Here is a 23,810-nt window from a genome sequence, read left to right as displayed (position 1 = left end):
TCTTGTGTTCTGCTCCCCGAGCAACAAATGCATACATCTTTTATGGCCTAAAATGCGACAGTCATCTGACAAATCAAGGACAAATCGGATTTTTGGACGTTCCAGTTACTTCTGCCTTTCAAGGTCCAGGCAGTTCAAAGAAAGTTTGGCCATTTGGAGATACCAGTTTCTTCTACGTTTTCAAGGTCCACCTATCAGCTTAGAACAAGTCTATCTATTTGGGACTTTTCCTTTTGCTATATTATTCTAGGACTCGTTGTTCTCTTTTTCTACATTTTATGTTATCCAATACCATGTGTTAGGTTGAAGAAACTGTTATTAATCATTTTGTTATCACTCCTGTATGATCAGCAATGAATGTAAATATGTATATATATTATTTTGTTTTCCCCTAGCCTCATACTTTAGATTATATTAATAATAGCATTCCCACCTTAGCAAAACCAGAACTTTCTCTCACCTCCCTATTCTGCATGACTCTTGCGCCTCCCACTGACTATAAATAAAGGAGTCAAGGGGAACCACCCTTTGTAACACATTCTGCTGTAGTTTGCATTGCAGAGAGTGTGGGTACCCTTGCAAGTAAAACTGTAACCTGTGTGTGTCTCATAAATGTGGAGTTGGGGTGGAAACGCCGGGCGCTTTCCCCAACATAGAATTTGGTCCTTTGAGCCGGATCCGAGGAACCCCGAAGACGTCTCCAGTACGCCGAGAGAAGCGACACCGAAAACTGCCGGCAGTCACTCGAAGACGGGTGCAAGAAAGACCTGTGATGTGAATTCGTCATCAGGCCGGTGGTTAGAACTGCGCTCGACGTCTGGTGATGTCTGAAGGACCTCGGTGACGGAACAGAGAGCACACTATACAGGTGAGAGATATGGCACCTAAGTGAGTAGGTGGCCAAGTGAGACATACGGCACCTAAATAAGTAGGTGGCCAAGACATGCATGTGGTTGAGGTTAGCCGAAATTAACCGGGAGAGAAAGTAGGCGTTATTGGAAATATATATATTGATGTATGTGGATGTGTTTTTATAGGTTTTAGATTAACCTACACGATCCACCCTAAAAGCAACAACATACTGGTGACTGAAGGATAAAGGACGGGTTTCATCCCTGAAAACTAACACCGCTGCTCTAATAGTGAGCAGTAGAAGGCCGTGTTGGTGTCCTCCTGAGGTCTCATGCCAGGGACTTGCTTTTAGGATTTTTTATGTTTTGTAGTGTATTCAATAAAAGGTAACAATGGGAAAAAATCTGAGTAAACAAATCAAATTAGAGGGAGATGAGAAGTTTATGGAAGGATATAAACCAGGATCAGGACAAATAAGTAGTCAGAGATGGAGGAAAAAACATGGGTTTGAAGGAAAACTCCATACTCCAGACATATTAAAGTTACAGGGAAACTTAAAACTGGAGATGTTACAGACTACCAATAATAAAAAAGGCCAAGATAGAAAAAAGGAATACGTTTTCTCTGATGCATGGTTAGAACAGAGTAAACTAAGAGATAATAAGAGACAACAGAAAAAGAGAAATAAGGAGAAAAAACTGCAGGTGGCTTTAATCACACTAGACGAAGAAACGGCAGCAAGACCTTCTGCCCCTCCAGCTCCTCCACCGCCCCCACAAATTCCGGTGCCTGGTTCCAGCCACAGATAGACAAGAAGCAGGGGGGGGGGTGGAACCATCTCGCATGTTAACTCGAGGGTCTGATCCCTCTCTATATCCTGTAAAAGATTTGGCCACAGCTAAAGTACAATGGCATCCAAAAAATAACACAGAACAAGAGGAGGTAGAATGGCAGTGTCCCCTCGTAGAAGTGGCAAACCCAAATCGAGGGCCAAATAATGCAGGACCCGAAACTATGTTAGTATATAGACCCTGGACCGCTGAGGATAGAACAGCGGCTTTAAAAGGAATACCCCCGGTTGAAGAAGGGGTACCCGAGTTTTGGACTGCCATCCTAGAATTACAAAGTAGTTTTCATTTGAACGGCAGGGAAATGTACCGATGCCTAAGACAGTTGTTTACCCATAAATGGGGACGTGTAGCGGGAGACTTCACAGGACATGGTAATAATGATGAAGTCTTAGCACATGACTCGCAGGAACTCATACAAGCATTACGAGACTTGCGAAACAGGGTAGAGACAGCCTTCGTAAGACGTGCAGATTATGGGCGAATAGCGCAGTGCAAACAAAAAGATGGAGAGGAACCTGAGGATTTTATGGATAGGATGCGAGTGGTGTTCAGGGGAAATTCAGGAATTCCTCACGACGAGGAAGATGGAGGAGTGTATCAGCAACAATTAAAACGAGCTTTTGTCGCAGGCCTAAAGCCTGAATTGCGAAAATATCTCGACAAACATTGGGTACATCAGAATACTGGCTCAGTCCAACAAGCCTTAGAATATGCCCAACACGCACAGAAAGCGCAGAAACAGCAAAAGACAGATACAATATTCAGCGCCTCTGACGTGGTAGCGCTAGTGCAAACGAACCCTCGGGGACGCGGGGGATTCAGAGGTAGAGGAAGAGGAAGATTTAGAGGCCGAGGAAGATTTAGAAATAAACAAACAGGAGGGTTTTCACAGGAAACAGAGTGTTGGACATGCGGGAAACCTGGACATTTAAGCAGGGACTGCAGGTCAGGGAAGCGACCATTCAATCCAAACTCCACCGAAAATGACCAATGACCCTCCTCGGAGACCCCTGTTGCTGACACTATCCGAGGTGAAACAGAGGTCATTTTAAGGGAAGAACCGGAGGTTACCTTACAAGACCTCCTGGATGAGGAAATAGATTTGCAAGCAGTATGTCAGCTATTAGCAGAAAGGCAGTGGGGAACTTTGCCAAGTCGGAAATTAATCATAAATGGCAAAGTATACGAATGCCTGTGTGATACTGGAGCCTGTAGGACTGTCCTAACCTCCAGTCCTCCTGAAGTCACATACTCCTCATCTGTCATAAATATAAAAACAGCAGGAGGCCAAACAGACAGTCATCAGCTAACAAACCCAGTTGCAGTAAAAGATAAGGAAACTGGGATTGAATGTCAAGCACAAGTGTTAATAAGCCCTTCTTGCCCTGTCAATCTGTTAGGCCATGACCTTATGGTACAGATGGGCATTAGTGTAGTTGCCACAAACTCTGGCATGAAAGCAATCATAAATGAGGAAGCCTATGTTGTGCAAGGAACCGGAGCACCACAATATTACTGGTCACTGGACCTAGGGGGAACTGCACAGACACGAGAATTGTTGCGAAAAACTAGAGAAAAGCAGTCCCCTAAACAAACCCAGTTCATGCCTGATGATGCCTTACATGTCACTATGTGGTACAAAGGCACCCCAGGACCAGATTATGCCTATGACAAAACGTTTCATGCCCTCCAAGACACTTGTATCACCTTACAACATTTGTATGTTAACTCCACTACTGGCTTTTCTGCTGCCTCAGTCATCTTATCTAATAAACAACAGGCTGTGTTCAGAGGGGAAACACCACATGTATCTCTATCAAAACCACCTCAGATGCAGTGGAGGGATGTAGAGATGTTCTTACGAGATTCCATGCACAGTCACAATGACTACCAACCCGTACCTGGCTCATGTTGGAGCTATGACAAAAAACATAATGTGTGGCGGTTTCCTTTGGGATGGAGAGTTCAAACCACTCTCACCACACACTTGCAGGACCCAACCTGACAAATTTTTCCAACCCTGGAGGAGGGATCATGTCCAGATCTAGATCGCCTCCCGGAAGGGTTGTGGTCGTCCTCCCCCACTGATGTAGGACTGGTAAAGGGGTTCCCACCATACAAAGTAATTGTGAAATCAGAACACCGCCCGGTAGTTAGACAATACCCGTTAAAACCTGAGGCAGAGAAAGGTATAGCCCCTGTAGTGCAGGATATGTTGGCATCAGGAATATTGCGAGAGGCTCCTGAGGCCACTTGCAATACTCCTATCTTCCCTGTCCAGAAGGGACATACAGGGAAATGGCGCATGGTGCAGGATTTAAGACCAGTTAATAACATAGTGCAACACGCAGCACCAGACGTGCCCAACCCACACTTATTGCTCAACTCATTAACCCCTGATAAAAGTTACTTCTCAGTAGTTGATCTCAGTAATGCATTTTTCTCAGTACCATTGCACTCTGATTCTCAACATTTATTTGGTTTCACCTATAAGGGAAAAAAATACACATATACTAGACTCCCTCAAGGGTTTTCAGAAAGTCCACATGTATATACCATGGCCCTTAGATATTCTATGAGTACCTGTAAAATACCATCCCATAGTCAAGTGCTACTGTATGTAGATGATATATTAATTGCTTCAGATACAAAACAGCATTGTAAGGAAGCCACACTGTTGGTGTTACAGCATTTATATGATACAGGACATAAAGCATCAAAACAAAAATTACAATATTGCAGGGAGGAAGTTATATATCTTGGACATAAACTCTCCCAACAAGGTCGATCATTATTAGAAACTAGAAAACAGGCAATACAAGAGGCACCAAAGCCAAAGACTAAACAGCAAATGATGTCCTTCTTAGGACTTTGTAATTATTGCAGAGAATGGCTACCTGATTATGCCGCACTCGTTCAACCTCTGCAAACCTTAATTTATGGGAAAGACATGGCCTTAAAAGATAAAATTCAGTGGACAAAAGAAGGAGAATTGGCATTCACAAACTTAAAAATGATGCTACAAACAAATGTGATACTTGCCTTACCAGATTATCAACAACCATTTACCTTATGTGTTGATGCTAATCAAGGTTATATGAAAGCGGTATTAACACAGCCGTTCGGGACAAAGGAAAGACCTCTAGCATTCTATTCTAAACGATTAGATGCAGTAGCAGCTGGTTTTCCACAATGTTTGCAAGCATGTGCAGCTGCTGCAGAAGCAGTAAAATTATCAGCAGAATTAGTGTTGTGTCACCCACTCACCCTGAAGGTGCCACATTCAGTTTCATTAGTTTTACTGCAGACGCCGCTTCCGTTCCTCACACATGCTAGACATCTGACCTTAGTCTCACTCCTGCTTTCACAGTCAAACATTACTATACAGCGATGTGGTCCTCTTAACCCTAGCACCCTTCTTCCGACAACGGAAGATGGAGAGCCACATTCGTGCAAAGCAGTTGTGGAAGAGCAAACAAAACCCAGAGCAGATATTTTACAGACCCCAATATCAGATTCAATGGTTGTTTATGTAGATGGATCAGCATCAAAAAATGATATGGGAAAAAATAAGGTCGGGTATGCTGTAGTTACGTCCACTGAAGTGTTAGAGGCCAATGCACTCCCACCTGCTTGTTCAGCACAAGCGGCTGAACTCTATGCTGTAATTAGGGCATGCGAGCTATTCAAAAATAAGTCACTTACTATATACACTGATAGTCAATATGTGTTTAGAGCTGTTCATCACCATGCAAGAGTGTGGAAAAATAGAGGTTTTAAAACATCGCAGGGAACGTCTCTAACTCACACAAACTTACTACTTTGATTATTAGATGTTGTACAATTACCGACTCGCCTTGCACTGTGCAAATGTAAAGCACACCAAACCGATGCTTCCACAATAGCTAAAGGAAACAACTTTGCAGATAAAACTGCCAAAGAAGCGGCCCTGAAACAGCCCACCTTATCAGTGGCAGACATTCTTTTCATAGATAGTGATGTGCTGTGTGATGCACAGATTCATGCTCCTAAAACAGAAATACAGAGTTGGATCAAGAGAGGAGCAATACAGCAAGGGAAAGTTTACTATATGAATGACAAGCCCATCCTACCAAAAAACTTATACAAAACAGCTGCCTTAGTGAGCCATGGAAATACTCATGTCTCAACAGGAGGGATGGTACATATTATCCAGCAATACTTTTATGCTATAAATTTTTCTGATTATGCAAAGCAATTTTGTAGAACATGCTTAATTTGCTGTAAACATAATGCACAGGGTAACATGAGACCAAAACGTGGCCAGTTCCCTGTAGCTGAGTACCCGTTTCAAGTTGTACATATGGATTTTATTGAATTATCTTGGTCACAAGGGAAGAAGTACTGTCTAGTCATTATAGACACCTTTTCTAAGTGGGTAGAAATATACCCTGTAAAGCACTGTGATGCAATGACTGTTGCAAAATGTTTGGTAGGCCATTATTTCCCTACTTATGGCATACCTCATATTATAAGATCAGACAATGGGACTCATTTTGTAAATCAGACCATGTCCCTTTGTTCACAAGCATTAGGTTTTACGCTTAAGAATCATTGTGCTTATCACCCTCAGAGTGCAGGCTTAGTGGAGAGAACTAACGGCACTATTAAAACAAGGCTCAGAAAAACAATGGAAGAGACAAAAAGGCCGTGGCCAGAATGTTTGTCTCTAGTAAAATTGTGGATGAGAATAACTCCCATTCCTGCAGGATTAACACCTTTTGAGATAGTGTACGGAAGGCCGTTTCCCCTAGCAACCGAAATGAGTGATATAGGGAAAGCGGACAGAGAAAATACATTGGCTAATTGGATGCGAAAGTTGCTATCATCACAACAAAAACATAGCCCCAGTAGTCTGCCAGTAAATTCTGTTTCTAACCAACAGGATAACTTGCAGCCAGGGGATTGGATCCTGGTCAAGGTCCTGTTGCGGAAGGAGTGGAGCACACCCCGGTGGGACGGTCCTTATCAAGTCCTCCTCACAACACCAACAGCTGTGAAAATAGCAGAACGACCTTCCTGGATACACAAAAGTCACTGTAAACCCATCAAGCCCTTATCAGAGGCCTCAGCGACAGAGTAGCAGTGGAAGTCCGCTACAAAGGCACAGTAACCAATAGGGTGCTGCTGTCTCAACCCGGTGAAGAAAACAACTGAACTGCACTCTATTAGGATGGCTCTGACGGGGTGGGGATGTGGTAAGGTGACTCTAGGGGTCATTCTTGTTGTTGGACTTGTATGGTTGTCCTTGCTCCCACTAGCTCTATTGCAACACCTACGGCGATGGACCCATGATGACTTCCATCTGCGCCCATTGCCTGCTGACCACTCACACCCGTTCATGAAGAACTACTGGTATCGATATGTACATGACACTGTAACAGCAAAAAATGTGACGAATTGCTATGTTTGTTCTGTGATGCCTACTCATAGTGAAGGACCCACTGTATATGGAAAACCCATGAATATGTCCCAGGCCAAATGTGCTGCATCTTTTGCAGGTATAGGGTACCAAAGTATTGTTTCACTTATATTTTCCGTAGATGGAGACTATGTTAATATCACCACTAATGGGTCAGGTAATATAACCGTAAAAACTGTTGTGCAAGATGCCACAGGAATATACCCAGATGACCCTGGGTTCCAAAACGGCACATGTCTCCAAGACTTTTGGGTGGATTTCACCGTAACTAAAACCAATGTATAATTCCCCTTTTCTGTCCTAATATATCAAGACCCAACCGCATATAATCATTCAGTCTGCTACAAACAGAATAATGGCACTAGGTGGATCGGAGGCAATACCACGAATTGTGACACGACCTTCGTTAGCAGCATGTACGGCTCTCCTGTCTCGTTCTTGGGGCCCAGTAATGGAACTTATTGGGTGGACGGAGTGGCTTGGTTATGCGGACCTCGTGCATACTTTGTCCTACCACCGAACTGGTTTGGAGTGTGCGCTCCTATTTTTGTTTCAGATCACACCTTCCTGATAGCACAGGGAAGTAAGGTTTTCATCAGAAGCAGGAGGAAGCGTTCGATATCAATACAACCCCATGACAGTTTGTGGGGAACAGACGTACCCCCTGAACATAAACTGTGGGGAACAGGCAGTAAAGTTGTGCTGTCCCTATTCCCCTGGGCAGGAGTCGGAAAGCTCATGCTGCGAGTAGAAACTCTAAATTATAGACTAGGTCTTTTCATAAATAGTTCGATACTAATTGATCAACAACAAAACGAACAATTGGACATAACCAGACAGATGGTTATCCAGAACCGTATGGCATTAGACCTACTGACAGCTGCACAAGGAGGAGTATGTGTCCTCCTGAATCAAACGTGCTGCACTTACATTCCTGACAACGTGCACTCACCTAATATGACAATTGCCCTTGACCGCCTCCGTGACTTACAAAAAGTGATGACCATGGACAGTCAACCGCAGTCCTCCTGGCTGGACTGGTTTGTTACAGGAACATGGTGGTCCATACTGATGAAAATGTGCCTACCTTTTGTTTTGTTTTTTATTTTGTTTTTCTGTTGTTTTATAACTGTTATACCATGTTTGAAAATGTTTATTAATCAAGCTCTTAATGCTGCTTTTCGGACACACAGTACAATGTTTCTCTCCCTTACTCAGAATATGGAGACAGAGCCTGTTTCCAGCGATAGCGATGAAGAAGACATGTAATTCATAATGACGGCTGAGCCGAAAGCACCCGTGCAGGGCTCGGACCTGAAGTAACGGAATTAGATGTTTTTCTATGATAAACAGGAGGAACGACTCCTGATGGTTTTCTGTACTCCACAGTTAGGATGATGATGATGTGATCTAAATGACAGTTGTACTGGAAATGCTTTTGCAACTTGTACAATACTGATGTTTTTGATCATACTGTCATGATAAACAGGAGGGGCTGTTAGGTTGAAGAAACTGTTATGAATCATTTTGTTATCACTCCTGTATGATCAGCAATGAATGTAAATATGTATATATATTATTTTGTTTTCCCCTAGCCTCATACTTTAGATTATATTAATAATAGCATTCCCACCTTAGCAAAACCAGAACTTTCTCTCACCTCCCTATTCTGCATGACTCTTGCGCCTCCCACTGACTATAAATAAAGGAGTCAAGGGGAACCACCCTTTGTAACACATTCTGCTGTAGTTTGCATTGCAGAGAGTGTGGGTACCCTTGCAAGTAAAACTGTAACCTGTGTGTGTCTCATAAATGTGGAGTTGGGGTGGAAACGCCGGGCGCTTTCCCCAACACCATGCATTCATTTTATAATATCTTCTGCAACAGCTTACTTCTCAGGTCATGCCTTTGCTTTGACCTGGGCCTCTTGCTGAACAAGCAATATATGGCAAACATGTTAGTTCCTCTATAGAAAATAGAAATTTCTTACTTAAGCAGATTTGCATTCTTGTTTGATACATTCAATTAATGACAAGTAAATTACATTGTTTCAACCACTATGTGTAAATCAACAACACATTGTAAACTCAATTGTTAATTACTGATTAGGTAATGCATTTTGCATAATCATCTACATTCCATTATTGATTACTGATTAGCATAATCAAGAATTTTCTATCACAGTTTCTTTATTAAAAGGTTTCCAATCTGTAATTTTCTTTTTTCAACAGAAGTATGGCACTTAGGAAAGGATAGGGTTGAATTGAGACTTCCATGTACAGCACTGTGCAAAAATCTTAGGCAGGCAAAGAAAACGATGTTTAGATTGTCCTCGTGTTGGTGTAAAACTATGATATTATGCCTGTCAAAGTGTGTCAGCTTAGCCATTTCAGAACCTCTGCTAACATCATCCTAGTATTTGCAGCGACCGTCCAGTGCAGCCATGTAGTTTTTGACTTGGCCACTATGACACCTCATACAGCTAGTCAATCTGTCAAAATCATGGAACAGCTGAGGTGCCCCTGAGGAGAAGTTTGGGAACTGAAGCGGTGTTCATCTAGCCATCCGACTAGATATCAGTATCTTTTTAGAAAAGAGAAGAAATTATTACTAGTTTTTATTGTGTTCCTCTTAATTTGCACATGTTCTAATGTTAAATTGTGTTATTTGTTCTAAGCCAAAGTACACTTGCTACCCAGATAAACAGCTTTAAACATTTCTTTGGACTGCCTAAGACTTTTGCACAGTACTGTATATCTTAGAACATAAGAAATTTACAAATGAGAGGAGCCCATTCGGCCCATCAAGCTCGTTTGGGAAGAACTTAACTAATAGCTCAGAGTTGTTAAAATCTTATCCAGCTCTGATTTAACCATCTCTCTCAATATAATATTGGGATCATTTATTCTCTTCAGAGGCCTCCATAGAATAATGCATCCATCCCCTCACTTATGTTTAGACAGACGTATCCTAAGGCACCAGGGCAACAACAGTCAGAATAACAACAGAATCATCAATTTCACAGCTAGTTTTAAAAATTGCTTTAATGCAGAGTGATTACAGAAAAAAAGATAAGCAAATTAGGTAATATTAACAAAATTATTAAAACATGTAGAGTAATAGACATATTTGTCTTTCAGACATATTGTGCTTTTTTAAGGGCAGAAGGGATACATTAAATCAGGATTATATTTTGTTTTTAATGATATATATATATATATTATTTTTAAATATTTACATCATTATAAATGAGAACTATAAGTGATTGCTAATTACTGTTAACTAATTTCCTGTATGATCTTTCTCTCCTTCAGTGTTAAAAATAATTATATGTCAGGGGGCCAATCAGTGGAGGCACACGGACACATTGGCCGGTTATCCTATTTGTTCAGCGCCAGCCCAACAAGTAGAGTATTCAGAACCATGGACAGTGACCAGTGTTACTGTGACGTCTGGTTCCTTCATTGGCTCTATATAGTTTTCTAGAAATAACTAAATGCCTCTGTTGTACAAATTTCCAGCCATAGACTTGCTTCCTATATGACGAGAAGATTTTATTTTTACTCAGACTAAGAAGCTATAGATAATCAGCTCTGCATGCGATCTCCCCTTTACTGCTCGAGCAGGGCTCATGCACATCAATAAATGTCAAGGCAGCAAGTGCATACAAACAACTTCTCAGGACAGTTATAGGGCCTTCAGGAGGAGTCAAACTGCTGCCTCATCCAGAGATACCATTGTCTAAGACTTGCACTAAACCATTCTAAGCACTTGGGCGTATTTAGTGTCAGAATCCATCCCTGACTTGTCCTGTTCTCTCTTGTTTGTTCCCATTTGGCCAGCACATGTCACTGGCCATCCTATTCTCTCCTCTGTCTTGTAGCTCCTTAGCCCGTAGTGTGTTTGCCTGCTGCTCGGGCTGCCATGTGGCTTAGTTTGACATGTGATCAAAATTTAGAGTAAACTAATACATGATAGCTTGCCTTAAAAAAAGATCAATGGCAGAACAGGGGCTCTGAACACAGTTTGCATTAACCATTTAACCATTAACCAATTAACCATTTCTCTCAATATAAAATTGGGATAATTATTCTCTTCAGAGGCCTCCATAGAATAATGCATCCATCCCCTCACTCATGTGTATAGAGGCATATCCTAAGGCTCCGGCAACATCTTTCAGATCAACAAAAGCATCAACAATTTCACAGCTAGATTCAAAACATACTTTAATGTACAGTGATTGCAGTAAATGATAAATAAATTAGGCAATATTAATTCAATTATTGAAATGTGCAGATTAATAGTCAGAAAAGGTTTTATAATTTTACATCATGATAAATGAGAACTATACGTGATTACTAATTACTGTTACCTAATTTCCTGTCTCGACTTTTCCCCCCTCATTGTTAAAGGTAATTATATGGTAATTATATTTTCTGCACTTGAACCGAATTTCAAAATAAATGACACCTGGGTGACCCAGGTTCGAGTCTCTGCCGGGGTCACATGTGTGTGGAGTTTGCATGTTCTCTCCATGTCGTAGTGGGGTTTTCTCCGGGTACTCCGGTTTCCCCCCCACAGTCCAAAAACATGCTGAGGCTAATTGGAGTTGCTAAATTGCCCCTAGGTGTGCATGTGTGAGTGAATGGTGTGTGAGTGTGCCTCGTGCCCATTGCTTCTGGGATAGGCTCCGGACCCCCCACGACCCAGTATGATTAGTGGTTTGGAAAATGGATGGATGGATACACCTGGGTCTATTAAAAGAAGGTGATGCTGCCTGAACCACCAACCAAGGCTGGGAGGAAAGGGAGGAACACTAGTCAAATGAAGGAAGAAAAGGCCACAGTATCTCATGGTCACGAATACAAAAGTCAGGGAGTGTTATGAAGAAGGCACCACACTTAAGACCATTGGTTTTATGCAGTGAATTACACCAGAGAGAGTTTTTGCATTTTAGCTGTGTTATGTAACATTCCTCAGACTTCATTTTAATGTTTTCTTCAACACAACGAAGTCCCACGGTAACAAAAGCGCTGAGGTCTGGATCGTTAATTGCAATGTGGGGAGTGCAGACCAGCTGGGGTGGGGGATCGTGCTCAGTCACGGTAAAAGGCAAACGGGTAAATTGTGAATACGCCCTTAATCTAACTACAGTTTAACGTTGTTCCACATACCAATATCACTACGTATCGGTATCGCAAAACAAAATTTAAAATGTTAAGATTCTGTCATTCTGAAAATCTGAGTATTTAAGACATTATGTTCCATAGCGATTTGTGGAGATAAATACCCTCGGACAGTAGCGTTCATTTCACAATTAAGTCTCTTTAAGTCATTGTTTTTTGTTAAGCAGGATGAATGTGTGATTTTTAATTAATAAACCTTTAAGGGTTATATGCTTATGCTGTTGTATACTGTTCTCGGTGTTCTAATTATAGAATAATATATAGAATAATTATAAAAGAGCTATAATTATTATGATGTTATTATTTAATTGTGTGGGCCGTGTTGCTTGATTACATTTGACTCCTCGGCACGTGGGACGCTGCCGGTTTGAAAGACGCAGCTTCACTTGTTTTCTGCACCAAGGTGGGTTGCCATTCTGCTCCCATTTTATCGGATAATTTATCTTATTGTTTAGTATTTTTTCAAATTTGCATGTATATTAAAATATGTTTGATGAGTAAAGTCAGTATATTGCTTTTAAATAAAGTGATTTTGTTCCGGGCTACTATGTTAATTATGTTTAAATTTTATGCGCAAAGTGTAGTTGACATTTAACTTTTCCGCGTGCGCTTTCCTGCGTTTAAGTACATTATTGCGCTTGCTAGTGAGTAAATTAGTTCATTTCTTTTAAATAAAGTGAACATTGTTGTGGGGTGCTGTGTTGGTTAAATTTAAATTTCATGTGCAAGTCGGCTAGTTTCCTGTGCCGCAAAGTCTAGGTGATATTTCACTTTTCCGCGTGCGCTTTCATGTTGCATTCTACTGCGGATGCGGGTGGTTTCGGTCGGTGCTGCCTACAGCAATGATATTCCACCAGACCAGGAGAGGGCAGATGTATTGCAAGAAACACGAATAAAAGTAATGAAGCAAGTCCTGTAAAGTTTGTTTGGTGACTAAAATCAGTATATTGCCATTTAGTAAAATTTAAAATTGTTCCAGGCTTCTGTTTTGATTATATCTAAATTTTATGTGAAAGTTAACTAGTTTCCTATGCTATAATGCAATTGTTCATTGCGGAGGTGTCAGTGCAGAACTGTATTCCATGTGCCAGGAGTGACTGACAGCTCCATTGTATTGCCTGTATGTTGTTTTTCCTCATTCAGGTACAGATGAATTGCAAAAGCTGTCAGCTGGAGCAACGCTGAACAGGAGAAGCGGTTTCAGAAAATGGATGAATATCCCCAGAGGTGTGAGTTAACAGTTTTAACCACTGCATCACTGTACCATGTCCATGTATAGGATATGTAGAAGAACCTGTTGCAGTTATCTGGTGTGTGTGTTTTTGACTTTCCCTGCCGGCCCCTGGAGGTTTGGGCTTCCCCTTTGAGTCTGGTGCCTCCCAAGGTTTCTTCCTTCTAGGGAGTTTTTCCTTGCCACTGTCGCCTATGGCTTACTCACTGGGGGCTTTGGGTGGGGATGCTGTAAATTGCTTTCAGACAATGTAATGTTGTGATAACGTGCTATACTTTGTTGTATAATTTTGTATTTACTCACGCAAATAAAAAATAGTTTGATAACAAAAAACACTTGTTTCATTCTTTTTCCCTGCGAACATATCAGTCACTTCCCTCCTGCTCCTGCATTCAAAAATGAAAGTTTGTCCTGCACTGCACTTTATTGCCGTGGGTTCCACAGGAATGCAGACCTCTACTTTGGTGTAATCCTGCTGCTGTTGTAGATGGTCTGCTCGCACGCTTTCACATTGTGCACAAGCAGATTTTTTGTATCTCTGCAGAGAAGCATTCTTTTCTTCTGCCTGGCAAATCCATCATTATAATAGCAATCCACCAAGGTGCAAGCGCATCTAGCTCTTAAAGAAAATGTTTGAAAAAATTAGTTTATAGCATGTTTACACCATAAAAACAGCAGTGACTGAGTACAACCCTTGTGGACCAGGCGCCTGGCTTTGACTATTTTTCTGCCATTAAACTAGCAAACGTGGGTTGGCCATGATGTAAAATAACTTGTGCCTTTAAATTCTTAAAAAAAAGTCCTGTGTGTTGTAAAGTGAGGTATGAAACAGATACCAGGCCGCTTCAGTGAGGGTCAGCGTAAGTTTTATTAATGTGATTTTGCGGTTTAAACTGTTTCATTGGAATCAATCCAACCAGCAGCATGAAGACTGCAAGCCAAAGAAGTGGGACGATGCATGAGAAGAACAACTCAGTCAATCCTCACGTCTCCTCTCTCCTCAGGCGATTGATGGACTCTGAGCATGAGACATGTACAAAAGATGAGGACTCTTCTCCACTATTCAAATGGAAATTGTTCTTAATCTTTTATTTATACCTTTTGCTTATACCGTAAGATTTAGGAACACAATGAAAAAGATCAACTTTAGTACATTTGAAGGTTGAAGTTATTGGAATTTGTTACGGCTGATTTAGTGGAATATGATTTTGGACCAAACTGTCAAAAAAAGTGGAATGAAAATGCAGTTTAATGGTTGAATCCGTGGCGTGCCTAACTTGTTATAAATTGCACACTCATCCAGCATTAAAGTGACAGGGAGGTATTACACCAGAGTTGTTGCATTACATTAACACAGACCAGCAAAAAATATCATAACATTATTCTAACATTAATGTAATGTTGTTCTGAATAGATTTCTATGTCCAGTCCTGATTTCAAATTGGGCCTTTAAGCCTAGAATATGGTCAGTTTTAAAAATACTTGACTTTGTTGCAACTCTGACTAAGTTGAATTCCATCAAGTGGTTAACGGGTGTGAAGATTATCCTGAAATTTTCAAGTTAATGTCATTCCAGTTAATGTGAGTTTGTTCTGTGTGGGTCTCTGTCTCAGGCTGTCATTTTCGTCTTAGTCTCATTTAAACCACTTAACAATATGCATAGATTGCATAGCTGCAAATGTAAAATACAAAAATTAACTTGGAAAGCATTCTACAACAACATTCAGTACTGTGGAGTATTAGTATTTATTGCCAATTCCAGTTGCTAGGTAACTTCTATATTTTGAATAGAATACAAGATAATATTTTAAACTAGATTACAGTTAATTGTTATTTTTCTGTTTAAAAAAGACAATTGCTGTAATTTACATAGGACAAAACCTGTAAAAGACATTTTGTAATTATTTTCTAAATGAAATGAAGATGCTTTGTTACTCCCCTTGGGGAAATTCTCTTTTCACCTACCCCATCTTGCTCTACTTGACACACGGGCACAGACAAAGGTAACAGCAAACCTGGCAGCAAAGGGCAGCCACCTGTAGGGACACCCATGGAGCTGGGGGTTCTACAGTGATTAACAGCAATTTTGCAATAGCTTTCTGGCAGCTTTTTTTTTTTGCTAGGTATTTACAGTAAATTTCACAGTCAGTTCTACACTAGAAGAGACATCATTCCTAAGCGCAGCATGGACTGCTTCTGGACACAGTATCTAATGCGACTTCCAGAGTCACTTGAGTAAGCTGGAGATAATTCATCCCCGGGAAAGAGAGCCTGCAGTAGGCAGTCTACCAAAAGAGGGCCTTTCCTGTTCCCTTGGTGAATTAGAACACCAGTGGAGAGAGCTCTTCTGTTGCAGTTTCACAGAGATGAACAACATGGAGAACTTTGGATTGAGGTTTTGCAGTAAGAGGGTGCTGAAGGAAAAAGGAGTTTCAAAGACATTGGTCTGCCTGTACTGCCGATTTTGTCTCTGCCCATTTCAGATGTCCAGATGTTTACTAATGTGACATTCCTTAAATACAACCACCGAAACAGAACCATTGTAAATTTGTTGCCAAGTTTGGTAGATGTACAACTTGGACTGCAAAGAGATGGACTGACGCAGAGGCGGAGCTGAGGATAGGCCTGGGTGGGATTGACAGCTGGACCTACCCAGTCAGATTAATGAAATGACATTTTTTATATATAAATTACCGGCTTCTAACTCTGTTCCTATACATCACTGTTGTTACTGTGGCAAGTACGACAGAATGTGTGAGCTCCCTCTAGTGGTGCTCTAGGTAGAACACCACAGTCGTGGGTGTATTATTGTTGCAGTCACCATGTTGTAAATATATAAGCCAATTTAAGAAAATTTGGGGTAATGAGCTTCATTCAGACCCTCCCAAATTTAATACAAGTCCATCCATCAGCCACTTTACCGTATTTAAATGCTGCAGGAGGATGCTCACATGAAAAAAAATTAAGCCTAATTCATTTCTTTATCCAAAACTCCTCATTCATTAAAACGAAAAGAGCTTTAACTTGTGCGTGCATTGCTTCATTTTAAGCAGCATTATGGAGTGTCGTTGAACATGAATTTTTCTATGAAGGGTCTGATTTTCTGCATCTTTTACTCCTGGTTTGGGCTATAAAATTGGAAGGAGTTGCCAAACCTGACTGTGCAGGGTCTGCGCTGTTCTCATCTGTGGACAGTGTGTGGGTTTGTGGGTCAGGCATAAATTTGGGGGGGGGGGGGGGGGGGGCTCCCTCCAGCATTAAAATAGGGAGATATCCACTAAAATAATATAATTCTTCATATTCAAAAAAGTACAGATAAAATGAATCAATCTCAACAGTTCATTTAAAGTGTTTTCACCCCAAGCACACCTATCCTTACTGAAAATGGTTTAGTCTAAAGTCCTGCTCTGGGGTACGTTTCCTGTACCACAATGCACATTAGCAAAAGACAAATATATGTCAGGAAAATATATAGCAAGAGATCAAAGAAAATTGATACATTCTGTGGGCCATGTCTGCTGCCGCATGGCAGAGGGTGTGAGGGGGAAGTGCAGGGACGATGTCGGCATCACCAAAAGGAGGGCTACAGCTCTTTGGAGGGAGCCGGTGAGGAGAGCTGGGGGGAGCCAGTCTGCATCCTCTCACTCCTGGGGAGGACTGAGTATTGGCCATCCTAGATCTGAGAGGCACTTGAGGGAATCCCGGGGTGCATAAATCTCTGTAGTCTACCCACCTCCAAGACATCTATGCTTTCTACTCCCCAGCCACTTCCTCTTGGCCCACCAACATTTGGCCCCCTGTAGTGTGATCACCAGGGTTCCTCAATATGTGGCACCTCCACACCTGGCTCCTCTACATCAGCCATCCCTTGTCTGGGCCCCTCTACAGCAGGCCCCCTCTGACGTGGCCCTCAGTCCCTCAGGGCGACACTGTCCCCTGAGTCCCCAGAATCCCTTTCAGTCTGGGAGATCACCTAACCCACCCATCCTGCTGCCTAATGCCGGTGTCGTGCTGTAAACTGTCCCCCTGCCACGGAATGTAATCTCTCATTTTAAAGGCAATGTCGCTTCGCTTCTCCTGCGCGGCAGCAGCGTCCGCTCGCTGTAACATCGGTAGTCTTGTTTAAGCAGACTAAAAACTCACATTTCTTGTTTATTATGATATTTTACAGTCAAAGTTAAGATTAACATCCTCCTGTAATACGTCGCAAATGTGACACTTACTACTATTTCATTTAAACGCGACAGTAATGCATTTCTTTTCGACGCTCGTTCGTGCAAATACAGTCGCCTTCAGTCTCAAGAAGCGATTCATCTACTTGAGTAATATTTTTAATACTTTGTTGAATTAATTCTGCCTCAATTTCTTTGCTATTCTGTCTTCTTTTCATAACTATAATGCGGCGATTAGCTTCATACTGGGCACCGACACACCTGGAAATGACGTGACATTGAACCAAATGTCAAAAGTAATCAGAAGTCAGCAGCCTGCCCAGAACGCACAGATAACAAGCTACACTGCAAGTCGTCCAGCCACGACGTCACCCAGCCACTCGTCTACCATCTAAAATACAGATAAATTACATGTGCTCCGTATTTCTGCAGTTGATATTATTTTGAACTGGACCATAAAGAAAATATTCTTGGCCTGGAGGAGGTGCTGGGCTATTTTAAAGGAGGCTACTCTTTCTTAATAACCCCATTTTTAATTCTGAACAATAAGCTTAATAGGATGGGGCGACATGCTGGTGCAGTGGTTAGCACTGTTGCGTCACACCTCTGGGACCCGGGTTCAAGTCTCCGCCTGAGTCAGATGTGTGTGGAGTTTGCATGTTCTCCCCATGTCGTCGTGCGGTTTCCTCTGGGTTTTCCGGTTCTCCCCCACAGTCTAAAAACATGCTGAGACTAATTGGAGTTGCTAAATTGCCTGTAAGTGTGCATGTGTGAGTGAATGGTGTGTGAGTGTGCCCTGCAATGGGCTTGACCCCATTCAGGGTTGTTCCCTGCCTCATGCCCATTGCTTCTGGGATGGGCTCCCGACCCCCGTGACCCAGAAGGATAAGAGGTTTGGAAAACGGATAAAACTGAAGAGCGATTTAAAATAGGTGATTGTCCAGTAAGAGGATTTAACTTTTTTTTACCTCAAAATATATTTACTCCAAAGCATCAAAAAGAGTTAAAAAAGTGGATTTCATCTTCCAAAAATCTGAAGGTGCTAATCAATACAACAAAAAAAAATGTATAAATGATGTATAGCCTTTAGCTGCAGTGTTTTTTGTTATACAGGTATATTTGGTTTTACAAAAACAACATTTACTTCTACACTATACGGTCAATTAAAGTACCTTCTGCATCCTGGAGATGGTCATTACCTTCTGGAGAGTCTATTTCCTCAGCAACTCTCTTGTTGCTACCTTCTGGAGACAGATGAATGCTGAAAAGATCTTCCATCTGGTCAGCAGTCATTGTGATTGGCTCAAAGCAGAACAGGTGGCGCAGAATGTAGACAGTGTTTATAACTCACTTATTAATTATCAATGTGTTACTGGTTACTTTATTAGTTTATATTCAAAGAAATAATAGCAACTTGATCCATGTTGGTCAAAGGATAAAATTTTGATCCTAACTAACGTACATGTAAACAGAACACAGAATACCTCTGAAATGGACCCTGACCCCTGTGGATGACCTGAAACGTGACAATGTCATGTTCCAGCAGATTCCCGTCTCTTATTGACCGGATAGGCCTCAGACAACCTGCATTGGCCATGAAGTCAAGCAGAGGTGTCTTTCACTTCTCAAGGTCCTCCAGAGTTGTACTTTCAGGTACCTGCCATCAAAATGGACTGTTATTGAGGCTACTTGAATTATAACTTTTTAGTAAGAACCCACACACCCATATCATGTTTGAAGCCTTTCAATTGCAGCATTAAAATTAGGCAGCATTCGGCAGGTAAAGGAGCAATATTTGCTGGCAGACACATGGGACGATTAATCTGCGCAGTAGGGACAACGTGAAGAGAGGAAAATTTGCTGTAAAAAAACTCAATTTGTTCGCCATAATATCTTGTTGACCTCCTTCCCAGGGCTTAAACTGCCCACAATGCTTTTCCACCCTCTATGCATATTTAGTATTTCCCTGATATATCAGACGCTGATATGGGCAGTACGGTATGCGCTCCGTCTGGTTAGATGTGGGCCTGCACTTTCTTAGGGGCCTGCCCCTCCTGACACAGACTCTTCCAGAATCTCATACTCCTCTCCATTTCCCATTCTTCACACTGTTTATTAGTGTATGGGAACGGGACAACCCTAACTGAATGGTCAGGACTTGCACACAACACACACCCCTCCTGCCCTAATGAAGTGGCGGTATACTTAGCCCATTTATACCACCAATTTCCAAGCGTACGTTTTGCTAACCCATCCAGGTCTACTTCATCCTGGGCATCCTTCTAAAATTTGCTCACTCTCCTCACTCCCATATCTCCCCCCATTTCTCTCCGCTTTCGCTCACTGTAATCTGAGAGGTTATTCAGCATCAAAGGACCAGGCTGAGTCAGTGAAGTCAGTTGTCCTGTGCTCACCTGACCTGTGGTCCTGCTGTGCACCCAGACCTGAAGGGCCTGATAAATCATTAGCATCACTAACATCGTTGCTGTCAGCCGTACCAGAACCCACAGCTTCGTGTCCTGTCTGGAGTGGCTGGTCTGCTTGCGATGCTCCCTCTTGGCCCTCACTCTGCTCTGATCCTGACTCCACCCCAAGCTGTGGAGCTCCTCTGGGAGCTCCATCAGGGCCATCTGAGTCAAGGGCAGCTGCATCCTCTGTGTAGTTTTCAGTGACTATCTGCCTTTCGTGCAGTACTCTAGTGCAGTGGTTCAAATGGTACCACGTATTACTCCCTTCTACCTGCACCGCTGTTGCTGTGGCTCGTGTCACCTTGAAGGGTCCCTCTCGTCGGGGCTAGTGCCACTTTCACCGGAACACTCGCAGGTAGACTTTATCTCCGGGAAAGATGACTGGCTCCTCCTGGTCTGTGTCTTCTTTCTGTGCTTTCTCCTTTTCCTGTTTGGAAATAGTTTTGTGTATTTTGGTTAAAGTCCTCATGTACAACTTTAATTCATCCCCCAGCTGATCTAGGCTGGGTCCCTTATACGCCCCCTCCAAGTCGATCCAGGCATTGGTTTCCCTGTCAGCATTTCATGCGGAGACAAATGCGTCACCCTGTGCGTTTCCATCCGATACGCCATCAAGGCTGTTGGCAGTGCATCCACCCAGTTCATTTTCATGGTGGCGCAAATCTTATTCAGCTTCTGCTTAAGTGTGCCATTCACTCTCTCCACCATACCCTGCAACTGAGGGTGATACACACATGCCAACTTTTGTTTAATTCTCAGCTGTTAAACCACTAACTTTGTAACTTTCCCCACAAAGGCAGCTCCATTATCAGAGCTTATTTCAGTTGGTATCCCAAACCTCGGACTCTCTGATCAGGAATTTCACCACTGTCATCGCCCCCATGTCCTTGGACGGTATTGTCTCCACCCATCTGCTGAACCTGTCCACAATCATATTTTTAATCATATCACAAGCATATATCGCTTTCCATATGCTGTTTTTCCCATGTCCACATAGTCCATCACCAAGTGTCTGAACGGTCCCTCAGGCACTGGAATGTGCCTTACTGGGGCCGTGATTGCTTTGCGTACATTGTTCTTAATGCACACCTCATATTCACATTCTGACAACCTTGCATCCATCATTGCTTGCAGCTTGTTGTGTAATTTTCCTTAACTCCTCCCCCCTTGCGCAATGGTCAAGACCATGCGCATCCGTTATCAAAATGTTCACCAGAGACAGAGGTGCAGCCAAAAGTCCCTCATGGTTGCGATACAGACCATTAGCATCCTTAGAGGCCCCCCTTTTTAGCCACACTGAGGCCTCATAGGGGCCCGCCCGCTCCTGCAGGGCCACCAGATCAGAAACCTGCTCTGTAGTCACCATAGGTAAAAGATCAGCAGTACTCACCTGCGCAGCCGCCCTGGCTGCCGCATCAGAGGCTGCATTTCCTTGAATAACAAAATCACGACCTTTGCGGTGGGCCTGACACTTAACAATAGCCAAACGCTTGGGACGCATCATTGTGTGTAGCAACTCCAAAATCTGATTATAATGCTGAATGGGGGAGCCGTCACTTTTGCGAAAGCCCCTTTGCTTCCAGACTGCTCCAAACAGATGGCATACATCGTGTGCGTATGCAGAGTCTGTGTAGATAGTAACTGTCTTATGTTGTCCTCGCCGGCACGCTGTAGTCAAAGCCTTTATCTCTGCTAATTGAGCGGAACAGGGTTGTGCTCTGAAACGAGAGTGTGAAAATCATCACCCTGTGCCTGGACTACAGCAAACCCAGCCTTCAAGGCATCCCCATCTCTCCAACATGAGCCATCCACAAACAAAACCATCTCGCTATTTTCAATGGGAGAGCTCTCCAAGTCTGCTCTCAGTTTAGTGTAAACCAAAGACTCTGCCACACACTCATGTGGCTGCCCCTCATCCTCCAGGGGAATGCTGTCTGCAGGGTTTACTGTAGTGGAGCGCTTTATTGTCACATCCGGGTAAGTGAGAAATGCAAAGTACGCTAGCTGCCTTGCTGGGGTCAACACAAATTTGCCTTTGTCAATAAGGTCCACCATCTTATGTGAAGTATAAAGTGTTTTTGCATTCTAGCTGTGTTACAGTATGTAACACAGCCTTCAACTTTTTTTCCCACACAATGCAGGACATGCAGGGGTGCCAAACAAAACAGTGGAGCTGCAGTGTAGCCAATTATTTCTTTCAGTAGTTTTAAAATCATTTCTGAGGCTGTGTGTTAGAGATGGAGATGAGCAACACTGAGGCATCTCAGGGAACCATGTTGCCCATATTAAAAAACACACACGCATGCAACTCAGGCAATCCAGCATTTCTTATTTCAGTTATATATGACACTGCATGAGGGGCATCGTGGTGGTGCAGTGGTTAGCACTGTTGCCTCACACCTCTGGGACCCGGGTTCGAGTCTCCGCCTGGGTCACATGTGTGCGGAGTTTGCATGTTCTCCCCATGTCGTCGTGGGGTTTCCTCCGGGTACTCCGGTTTCCCCCCACAGTCCAAAAACATGCTGAGACTAATTGGAGTCGCTAAATTAACCATAGGTGTGCATGTGTGAGTGTGCCCTGCGATGGGCTGGCCCCCCATCCTGGGTTGTTCCCTGCCTCCGGACCCCCCGTGACCCAATAGGATAAGCGGTTTGGAAAATGGATGGATGACACTGCATGTTGTTGTTTTACATGTTCACTACAAGTCAGTGTTTTTTTCATTGTCTGATTAATGCCACATTCATACCAAAAAATACACTAGACATACTGTACAAGGCAATCAAGGGAAAAACCTTCTCAGAATACAAAGTGAATGTATCAACCGAAGAAGGATGTTTCCTTTTCAGAATATTCATTTTTTTTCCATGTGGAACCACTGTCCATGATTCAATTGAGTGCATTCAAAGAATGATACATCAAGACTAATAGTGACAAAATATTCATTTAATATGCATTGTACATGAATGTAGGACTTAGATGTTGATGAATTTCTCATCAGTGAAGGGCATATACACTCAGGGAAAAAAAAGTTGAAAACCCAGAACTATCCAATTTAGATGTAATTTGGTACACGTGCAGACCAGTGATGGATATGTAAATGATTAGAATTGCAAGGAGTTGGCATGTTTAATTACCAGACACAGGATGCCTCGTAGTCACATTAGACAGGGTTAACAGCACTTGACGGAGTTTGATAGGGTTGCATTGCGGGTTTGCATGAAGCCAGGTGGTCATATGGTGCAACTGCATGTGGGCCATGCGGATATCACAGTCGCCTGATATTGAAACCAATGGGCACGTGAGGCATCCACACACGTCGTGAAGTTTCTGGTCATCCAAGACAGACCACGCCAAGGAAGGATCGTCGGATTGTGCTCCAAGCATCACAGATCCCCATGACACCTGCGCCTGATATATGGACACAGCTACTGGACTCTCTACAACACCCTATATCATCGTGTCGCGATGACTGGCATCAGCTGGACTATAGGTTCACCGTCCCATGCATAGGCTGCCGTTCACAATAGCACAGAAACTGTTGCGATTGGAGTGGTGTAGTCACTGGGAGGCATGGACTGATGACGACTGG

At 42.7% G+C, this 23,810-nt stretch overlaps 1 protein-coding gene across 2 annotated transcripts in view; it reads left to right on the top strand.

Moving 5' to 3' along the window:
- LOC125725059 (syncytin-B-like) overlaps positions 1 to 8,958 on the top strand; it is a 176,005-nt gene extending 167,047 nt beyond the window's left edge. The window contains exon 2 of one of the 2 annotated variants that reach the window (XM_049001662.1): positions 8,667 to 8,958. The gene's annotated coding sequence lies outside the window, so the exon portion shown is untranslated. Of the gene's footprint in view, positions 1 to 302; positions 380 to 8,666 lie in introns of those variants that run through there. The other variant, XM_049001661.1, reaches the window with a different exon arrangement.
- The last annotated feature ends 14,852 nt before the right edge of the window (positions 8,959 to 23,810 follow it).

Source organism: Brienomyrus brachyistius, unplaced genomic scaffold (assembly GCF_023856365.1).
Source record: "Brienomyrus brachyistius isolate T26 unplaced genomic scaffold, BBRACH_0.4 scaffold60, whole genome shotgun sequence".
NCBI lineage: Eukaryota > Metazoa > Chordata > Actinopteri > Osteoglossiformes > Mormyridae > Brienomyrus > Brienomyrus brachyistius.
This window is presented reverse-complemented; position numbering and strand designations above follow the sequence as displayed.